The following is an 11,099-nucleotide window of genomic DNA, read 5'->3' on the forward strand; positions in this document are numbered from 1 at the left end:
GGCTATTTTTTATAATTGTAATTTTATGAAAGGTTATTCAATTACCAGACCACCTTTATTTGAAAATATTATTTTTTATTTTTAGAAAATTCGCATGTCTATTTTCTTACAGTCTATTGATTTCTGAATGTGGCAAATAATTTTAACTAGTTATTCTATACCGTCATGTATTATAGATAGAATTAAAACTAATATTTCTTTTAATAAATGGAGTATCGAAGAATAAATCAATGCTCAATTGAATGCCAAATCATTAAACTCTTTTTTTCTGTGCTTTAAATTCTAAAAATTTTATATTTGTTTCTACATGCACTACTAACAAGGAAATTTGGGAAAAATTACACACTATATACGAAGGCACTAGTAAAATCAAGCAATCCAGATTAAATATTTTAATACATGATTATGAATTATTTTGCATGAAATCTTATGAGTCGATCTTAGATATGTATACTAGGCTTATTTAAATTATGACATCATTTTATGCTTTAGGTAAAGAATTTTTAAACTTTGAAAAAGTCAATAAAATTCTATATTATTTACTTGATAAATTTGATGCCAAAGTTATTGATATATGTGAATATAAAAATTTGAATGAATATTCTATTGATGATTTGATTGGCTCACTCATTACCTACGAGTAAAGTTTTGGCCAAAAATGTTTGGATGTAGGAGAGATGATAATGCTAAACGCTGAAAATATAGAAAAAAATGACTTAGTTGGTGACGAAAGCAATGACTTGTCAAGCAAATTAAAAAGCTCACCAAACCATAAACATCAACTAAAGTGGAATAAAGGTAAAAATAGTAAGAATGTTAAGATCTCTTCTGACGTTGTTTATTTTGGTTGTAGGAAGCCTAGACATATGAAAAATCAGTGCCCTAATTTGAGAACTCTTTCTGTAAAAGAAAATGGTAAAGCTAAGCAAATTATAAAAATGGTAAATAATGAAAAGCAAAAAAATCTCCTAGGCAGACCTAGCTTTTGAATCATCAGATCAGGAGCAAAATTAGGCTTAAACCCTTATTTGTGTGTTTATTTGTTTGATATTATTCGTTGTTTTTTGTTTGTCTTATGCAGTTTCTTTTTTATTTATTTATTTATTTTTCTTTCTTTTTCTTTAACGTTATAGTTTTAAACTTGTCTTTACTTTTTTCTTTTTTCTTTTATAAAGTTCTCTTTGATCAACACACACATTCACCTTTCTAAAAATGAAAAACCTACCTCTTATTTTTCTTGAATTCTTATGTAAGTTGTGGTTGACTTCTCTAAAAATAGTCAAATAAAGAAAACTCATGATTTTATCTCTCTATCTTTTTTTAAAGAGGTTATTTTACTTTTGATTCAAAATCTTTTTCATATTATAAATTAGATTTTGAAACTGATTTTTTTCATCTCTCTACATCTTTTTCATTGCATAGGAATCTTTTACAAGTTGTTGAGTCTACCTCATAATTTTATTAATCAAATAGTTCATTTTATCAATAGAATATGTTTACTTTTGTTTTTTAAATTTATAAAATGTAGCATATTTAATTAAAAAAATTTTGGCAAATGATGCCAAATCAAAAAAGTGGCCAATGACGTCAAATCAAAAGATAAGCAATGACGTCAAATTGAGAAAGATACATAAAGTATATCAAAAAGAAAAAGATGTGCAAAGTGCGCCAAAAAACTGACAAGAGGCATAAAATAAACTCACAAAAAGTAATGCTTAACTTTCTTGTACTTCTTAAAGCTTAAGAAAATCCTTGATATTTTTGATACTTGAGCTTAAAAATCATGATTCCTGAGTCACTAATTTGCACTAATCTTTTATTTAATATATTTTATGAAATGAGTTTTGAAAAAATTAATTTTGTTTCTAATTTATTCCTTAATTTAGATATTAGATTAAAAGTTTTTTAGCCTTTAAAAGAACTTAAGCATGGATTAATAATTTCTGAATTTCTAACATTTTCTAGATTATGCGTTGTCAATCCATTTCTTACTAAGTTTTTGAATAAAATCAAGAGGTAACTTTCTTATTTTAAGAATATTCAATTCTTTTTTGTAGAATAGGGATTATTTTATTTGTTTATTTTTGCCCCTTCTCTTTTTTATAATGTCAAAGGGGAAGAACGTACTATTGTATTTGTATCTGTTTTCTATTTTAGAAAAAAAATAAAAACAACAAAAATTTTGCCTTCTCCTATTTTTAAATTTTTATTCTAGTGAGGGAGAGATTAGGAAAAAATATTTTTAACTTTATAAATTCATCCAGTAATATTTGCCATCATCAAAAAGGAGAAGATTGTTGCAACTCAAGCTTATGAGTTTATATTTTTGATGATAACAAATATTATGGCTCACTTTCTATTGTCTACTTGAATTTCCAATATATGTTTATTTGTGTGTATACAAATATTTCAGGAATATCATGCAACATCAAATAAAGAATCAGAGCTCAATATTGGGTTGAATAATATTATATTGTAAAAGAGTCTGTAATATTCATTGATGTAATTTTGATTTCTTGAATCAAGTCTAGTAAGGGTGTATACTTGCTTGGTTACCATACACACGCACATACTCAAGGGAGTGAGATCTAGTCAAATCTAGAAGATCAAGTTTTGAACTAATCATGCTGGACGATTTTGGATCGTCCAGGATGATCTTTTATGATCTTAGAAAATAGCTGTCAATGCTAATTTAGGCAAGATTTTAAGATTTAATTTTTATTCTAAACTTCCTAGATGATCTAGATTGTCCAAGATGATCAATACAAATCATGCCTAAATTGATCATGTGATTAGAGTATTAATTACGGTTAAATTTTTCAATACGATAGTCTTAGACGATCTGTATATCGTACAGGATGATGATTGCCGACATACTTAATTTTCCTAAATCGTCCATGTCCAAATACCATAATTTTTCTTCTAATCATCCTGGACGATTCACAGTATCGTCCTGGATGATCTGTACATTTGTTCTAATCGTCCTGGACTATCTAAATATCATTCAAGACTATCACGTCAAATTTTGCACATCATACTGGACAATCATACGATCGTCCAGGATAATTCTTGGTACTGAAATTGAGTTTTTAGGGTTTTCTAAAGCCCTCTTTTTAAGCACATCGTATGGGACGATCCTGCGATCGTCCTGGATGATATTAAGTGTCAAAATTAAGTTTTTAAGGTTTTATGAAGCCCTCTTTTTATGCATATCATACAGGATGATCCATTGATCATCCTGGACGATAATGTTAGTTTTGCAAATCTATTTAAAGACCTCTTACTTTCTCATGAAGATTGTCTTTAACAGTTATTGAAGCTTCATTCTTTTGGAGGAAACTTGAAGAGAGAGCTTGAAAGGGAGAAAGGAAAAGGTGGAGTTAGAGAGAGGGAGAAGATCCTTGGAGGGGGTTTCAAGGGAGTGTAGAGGGAGTTCCACGCGGTTGCTCCAGCGAGCTTGTACCTTAGTACCATCTGATTCAAAGCTCGTCTTGAGGGAAGTTTTGAGAAGAAGAATATCTCTTTGGTGTCAAAAGGCCCGGCTACTCCGCCGCACCGGGGAAGATGGAAGTGATTTTTAAGGGCTTCTCCACCTAGTTGTGGGGGATAAATGAGAGATACAAAGTTTAGTGCAATACTCAGAGGGTGCCTCCGAGGAGTGGACGTAGGTCAAGGTTTGACCAAACCACTATAAATTTGGCGTGTTCTTTTCTTTACTATTTTCACATTTAATTTATGCACTTTGATTTTCTTTATGGTGAATCTTGATTTTTGATGTGATTGTGTTTTTAATTTTAATATCCAATTCACCATCCCTCTTGGTTAGTCCTGAGACTAGTTCATAAGGTTTTAACATCCCTAACTTACTTTCAAGTGCCTTCTGTGCACTTTCAGTATTAACCCCTGGGTTAATCTTTTGCTGTGGAGTTGATCCAAGAGGGAGCTTAGAGAGGGAAGAGGGAGAACTTGAGAGAGAGAGATCCTTGTGAGGTGGACTTTATGAGGGAATCATAAAGATTACTCCATGCAAAGTGTTCATCGTCTTCTTTGAGTTACTCTATGAGTTCTTTGGTAGCACCAGGGAGATCATCTTCAATATTAGATCCAGGTTCTATGCCTACTCTTGGAGTAAGTAAAAGGATTCCTGGGTTCTATGCCTTCATCAGGTGGGTGAAAAAGGATTCAAGATTCTCTATCTCACTATATCGGTAGATAGATTTTGTAAGGACTTCTCTGCCTTGTTGTGAGAGCAAAATGAGAGTCACTTCAATTTAGTGTAATACTTAATAAGGGAGTCTCCATGGAGTGAATGTTGGTCATATTTGATCAAACCACTATAAAACTCAACATGTTCGTTCTTATTATTTTCACCACATTTTATTTCTACACTTTTCCTGTGAGTTATTCTAAAATTGAAATATCTTATCATATTGCTATTATGAACATTATTTTTCTTGAGCATTAAGAGTTATTATTTTGTTTAAAAAAAATTATTTAAAAATTTTTAAAACTACCAATTCACCCCCCCCCTCTCTCTTAGTTAGTATCGGGCTAATTCTTTAAGGTTTAACACCCCTCACAAACTTTCAGAGTGGCCTATGATATTAATAGCTTCAATGAATTGACTTCCATCAAATATCTCGAAAATTTGATGTTAAAGCTGCTCATCAACTCATTTTCTACCTAAATCATGTTCAAAACATCTTGCATCACCTTGGAAGATTCAAATTATGTGATGAGAAACCTTTTGAAATTAGTTAAGTATGTTATGAGGCCTAATGGTAGGTGGGAAATTAGTGAAGGGTAGATACCTTAAAGTTGGTGGTAAGGAATAATTAGCATTTCACCACGTCATTGGAATCAACCATGGAGGTTTCTTACTCGAAGTATGTGACTTGATCAGCAATGTTAGAGCTGACATTTTATGACTCCAAATGGGAAATTTAGAATTTGGTTAGTGGCTTCACTTTTACAATTTCCTAAGAAAATGTATTCGTTAACTTTTGCTCTCTCCTCTTCACTCTCTTAGATGGAGGAACATAATATTCATCACTAAGGTGAATATTTCTCCAATCATCAATAAGTGCTAAATTTAGTGCTTTAGCAACTCATTTTCACCAGTGGATTGCCAAGTCAAAGGATCCCTCAATAATATTCAATCATTGGGCAACCCTCTATGCTTTCCCCAATTCTTCTCAATTCATCAATTAAGTCTCCTTCCATCTATATTAAATGACAACATGAGAAATTTGGTTCTCCATATTCCTAGATGCATTTCCTGATTTTGTTGTTTTTTATGTAATGCTTATCTTCTAGCCAATGACATCAATTCACACTCATCTCACCTCTTATGATGGTTTATTAAAATTTACCCATGGATGACTTTTTACCCCTCTAGTAAGTTTAGCTCGGTATTGCAAGAGAATAGAAGGGAGACTAAGTAAGTATGAAGAATAATTAAGAAGTCAAATAATCTCTATAAATAATAAAATTGGCTTGGAATCCAAATTATACTACTTGAACCTTATTTATATAGGTAAGTGAACTAAATATATATAAATATATATATAATTAAAAATATATATATATATATATATATATATGAATGATTTTATAAATTCATATTGGAAAAATATGTGGACTAGGACAAAATGTACATGCTGTAATCTATCTCTGTTTTGGCTCAAGTGCACTCTAAGTGGGTGGTATAAAAGTTATCAAAGGAAAGTGCTCTAGGCAAGTCCTTGAAGGCTAATTTCATAAATAAGTCCTTTATGATCAATATATTGGGCAAGTTCGCTAAATCTAATGCCCAAGACAAGTGGTGAATCCCTCGGGGCGAGTGATGAGCCTTCTTGGTAGGTTTGGCTGTGAGATAGGGTAGAAGATAGTTGATAGATCCATGATTGTGGGCTTTACGGGTGTGTGAATCATGTTGTTTGGATGGGATATATATTGGAATGCGAATAGCCCTAGCTGGGGAGAACTGTTGAAAGAGTTGAGTCCTCATATGATGAGGTGTTTTTTAGTGAAGGCATGCTAAGGTGAGTTCAACATGCTCGGAATATGTGTATCTTTGATTAAGAACCTGGCTCATGCTCCAATAATGCTAGCTTCATTAGAGCAAATGCTTGTCTATCTTTGACCTTACTCAGGCAAATGCTCCTCAGAGAAAGGCTCATTTTATGTTAGCACTCTTTGTATGGCTCCTCAACGGAAAACTTATATAGTACCTAAAAGTTTTCCATGCCAACATGTATGGACATACAAAGCCTGATTATTTCACCTCTAAAAAATTTACTTACATGTGTTATTTTATATGAAATGTTACATTAATTCACAAAGTTCTGTATAGAATGACAATTAGTTAACCTTGTACTGCTAATTCTATAAGTCATGAAAAAGTTTAAATTGATTGATCTTGAGAGTGATATAAATTAAATGGAATGGATTATTGGCATAGCTGACTATTCAATCATTATCTTCTTTAATTTTGTTGTTTAAACCTTGATGTCACCAATTTTGATAAGTCATTTTACTGCATTAAATATGAAGTCATCAAATACATTCAAGTTGTCAAGTTGACATGCTAAAAGAAAATTTTCAAGAGGAATTTTCATGACTCTTGACTAATTTAGTGGACTAAAGGAATGGTGCTGTCAGTTAAAACCATTATGCTATCGTTTTCTTATTGCTGCAAGGAAGAGGTCTAGTGGTCTCGGTTGCTAGATATTTATTACTTAAAAACCTAAACAGACTTGGCTGACATACGGTACTTTTCTATTCAATCTGATGACTATACAGTGGGGGAACTTAAGAACAATCTAAAAACATTACATAGGCTAAACACTTCTTTAAATTTTAACGCACACTTAGTTTTATCAGGAAGTTTTGTTAGGGTTAAAGATTGTAATGATTAATTTGTGAGTATTAGGTTGTTCTTAGATATTAATGAGTCTTTAGATTCTCTAGTTATTATATAAATAATTCTATGAATTATTAGGGCATGAAACAAAGAAATGGCAAATCCTTTATGTGAGAGCATAGGCTCTTTCCCTTCTTTCCCCTTACTCTAGTGATTTTGAGCACATTATATTGTCAAAAGCCTTCTATCATTTCTACCAGAAGTTATAATCACAACAAATTATTTAATTAAGCTCACATTTTGCTGTTCTGTTGTGTGTTCTATTATATTTTTCTCTTAATGATTTGTATAAATTATTTAGAATCTATTTAGGATAATTTTCTTACAATTTATTTTTCATATAGCAATTATAATTTTGTTTTGTTACTATTTTTATATTATTTTCTTTTTTTTTTCCTAAAAAAAAATTCGTGAAAAATTATATTTTATCATCAAAGTTTCAAATTTATTTCCCCCCCCCCAACAATTTCATAATCAACTTTATAAAACAATTATAACTATTCCAAATAAATCTTTAGTGGTGGCCTATAATCAAACAGTCGTTAATAATGTTGCAATTATTGTATTGTTTTGCTTGTTCGGTTTTTAGTGAGAATTCTTATCTAATCCCTTCGTCCAAAGTGTTTAATCCTTGATCTCGTTATATAACTCATCAACAAATTGTTTAAGGTCCTCAACAACAAACAATATTATCGAAGAGATCTTGAAAAGAAATTTTAAGCTTCGCCATGAATTTGGCAAACTTCATTAACGAAGCCCTTCTATTATTTTGAAGGAAATAAGGGTTCGTCTCCACTTCACTTTGTTTTTTATCATATTTAGATTAAATATGTTAAAGATCATTCTTAAGTATAATTCAAGAAAGCTTGGTGTCTAACACAGGCGGTGTTACGATCAGTTAACATGACTCGAAAACGATAAATCATGCAGAAATTTATTGAGGATGTCAGCCATAGCTTTCGACCAGTAAATGGCACAGCATTCCAAGAAAGGGTTGATAATTGTATTGACCGTGCCTTCCATGATTTCAAGCTTCTTGTCCAAGTTCATCTCCTGATAATACGTTATTGTCTCTTTTGTCAAGTACAAAGTTCCAGTTTTCTCGGCTCTCTTGTCGTCGACGATGGTAATACAATCTGCGATTACAAAGATCATATCAGAGCCTCTCGGTGTTGGTGAAGGATTGGTGTCACTCACCGACGTTCTAATGAGATTTTGTATTTGGCGATGAAAAATTTGGAGGTAAACTATCAAATGGATTACTGAAGAATTTTCTTAAAAAAATATTACTCGTTTGATAAAGTTGGTAGAATTAGTGGACTAACTGTAAATCTCTGGATTGCTTGGAAGTGAGTCCGAAGTTCTGTTGGGTTTGACTGCCAATGATACTACTGAACGGGCAACATGAATTTTGGTAAGCCAACTGATCTTAATCTAATTCTTGGCGATCTATATTTGAATTTTTTTTTTCTGTTGATCATTCTTTAAACCTACCCAAAAAAGTGTTAATATTTTATAGTAAAACCTACAAAAACTTGCTGCACAATCAATTGACTAAATGGTGGCAATTGTTTCAGCATAAGATCTGACGATGTCATCCGATCAAATATGAATCTCAATACAATATTTAAACTGAAAATTTTTAAAATTAAAATTTAGCATACTTTTTTTTTTTTTTGTGACGAGGAACCACTCCACGAAGTGACGAGTAAATCCCGATCGACCTAGCAGGCAACCCACACCAATTTATCCAGGCTAACACTTAAGACTGTCACGGACACACATGGGATTTGAGCCCGAGACCTGGACTTTGCCCAACCGAGCTTCCCCCGGCCACATGAGCTAAGCTGCGGTGTGTGAATTTTGCATACTTGTATTTGAAATAAATGTTTTGACAAGACTAACCTAGCCATCCCAAAAATGATCCGTTTTAAAGCTAATTAATATTAGCCACCCCAATATTGATACTTGACATTGACATTATGTTAAGAATTAATTTCTCTCTTTGATTTTTATAATTTTTTGCTTCAATCAATGTGTAAATTTAGAGATGAAATTATGATTGATCAAACATTATATCGTTTAAGGACTTAAGGGCAAGTCCATGTTGACATGTAGGGATCATTCATACATTATAATTTTTAAATTGACAATTTTGTGCCATAATTTTTCTTAAAAACTTAATATACATTTGAACAATTGATTTCAAGTCAAGGGGATCTTTAGGGTGAAGGTAGAAAGTTAATTGAAGGGATTGTAGTAAGGTAACGATAGTGGTCAGAGGGACTATAGTAAGGTGATGATGGTTGAAGCGATTATAGTCTAGCAATGTAGGTCAGAGGGATTGTTGTCGGACACTGGAGGTCAGAGGGATTATAGTTGACAAACAAAAGAGGTGAAAAGGACAAGTGTTGATGGGTAATTGATGTTGAAGGGATTCCTGTCATGCGATGGGGGATGGAAGGACCATTGTTTGGAGTGACTATGGTCGGAGGAATCGTAGTCGGGTGATGGACATCGAAGGGATAGTAGTTTGCAAAAAACTAAGGTTGAAAGGACAATAGTCAGGTCAATGTGTTTTGAGGGCTTTAGTTAGCAGACAACTAAGATCGGAGGGACCGTGGTCGGACAAATGAAGTCAGAGGGACCATAGTCATGGACTGACAGGGGCTAGATGAATAATTTTTTACTAGCGGTGAAGGTCAAAGAGACCATAGTCCATCGATAAAGATTAGAGGGAACATTGTCAGGAGATGAAGATCTGAGGGAGACCATAATCAATGGGTGATTTTGATTGGAGAATTACAGTAGGGTGAAGGGGACTCCCTCATTCACCATTGGAGCTTTCGACGAATTTAATTATATCTGTTGGTAACTACGACGTTTTGACCGGCATCCTGTGTGACAAAATTATTACTGCATTATTTCCAGTGGCCTGGGCTTTGGTATTGTTCTGACGTTCGTGACGCCAGTTTCTACGTCGGAATATATAAACATATCATCTAGAGCGGCGTATTTGACGCTGGAAAAAACTGTCATATTTACTGGCGAATTAGACGCCAGACATTTTAAACACAATGAAATGGTACCGTCGAAAGAGACGCCGGAAAATATTCTGGCTTTTTATACGCAGGAAATTTCACCTGCGAAAGCCCTATTTCCGAACCCGAGCCTGTCTGGTTTTTCATTTACTTCCGCATTTCGTTTTAACTCTCCGCTCTGCTTCATCTCCCCATTGTCACCCCACCGTAGATCGCCGCTACCGAGGCTTCCGTACATCCACGACAGGTCGCCGATGATCACCACCTCTGTCGTCGGAAAAAGGACACAATTTTCGGGAAAATTCACCGTAAGTTTCAATTTTTTTCCTTGATTTTCATAATATAGATTTGCATAGAATGGTAAGGAGTTTTGCATATGGGAAACTGAAGTATTTGAATTGCTTTTATCAGAGTATGAATTAAGTTTGGCAATATCTGAGAGAGTTTATCTCCTATCATGAACTTGCATTCATGACTTTTATCCTATGATGCCTATTCTAGTGAACTACATACATGAATTGTCTTCTTATCTCATGCTGTAGAGGCTATCTAATCCTACCCAAACAAGCTCCCATTGCAAATTCTTCTCCTCCCTTGAGATGATGGATGCCTTCAACCAGTGCAAACATTCATGCATGTGGATTCCTTTGCATGAGCATTAATTTGAACCTTGATTCGAACTAATATTAAAACCTTTTCAAGCTCGTTCAAACAAGGTTCTAAAGAGTTTTGATGAACCAATTCTCCTAACTTTTTTCTCTCCATATAGCTAAAAAGTTCCACTTTTTAATGATAAAAATATTCAGATGCATGCATGCCGCTGCATTAAACGACCAATTTATATTAGAAAATAACTATCAATTTTCCTAATTAACCCAAGAACTGTATCTTCAGTCCTTTACACATATGAAGCCCCCTATGCCTATTCCAAAACAATTACGAAGATGATAATGGAGAGCGTGCCTGTATCTCCATTCTTCCCAATTTGGGCTCAATGGGTGGCTGATGTGAACCATACAGTTGGAATCAAGTTTTTGACGATGGAGAGAGTAGATGCTTCAAACATTTCAAAGCTCCATTGGATCGTAGTTAAGTTGTCATGTTCCCAATTATTGATATCTCCTTATTTGCTG

This window comes from Dendrobium catenatum, unplaced genomic scaffold (assembly GCF_001605985.2).
Source record: "Dendrobium catenatum unplaced genomic scaffold, ASM160598v2 fragScaff_scaffold_750, whole genome shotgun sequence".
Taxonomy (NCBI): Eukaryota; Viridiplantae; Streptophyta; class Magnoliopsida; order Asparagales; family Orchidaceae; genus Dendrobium; species Dendrobium catenatum.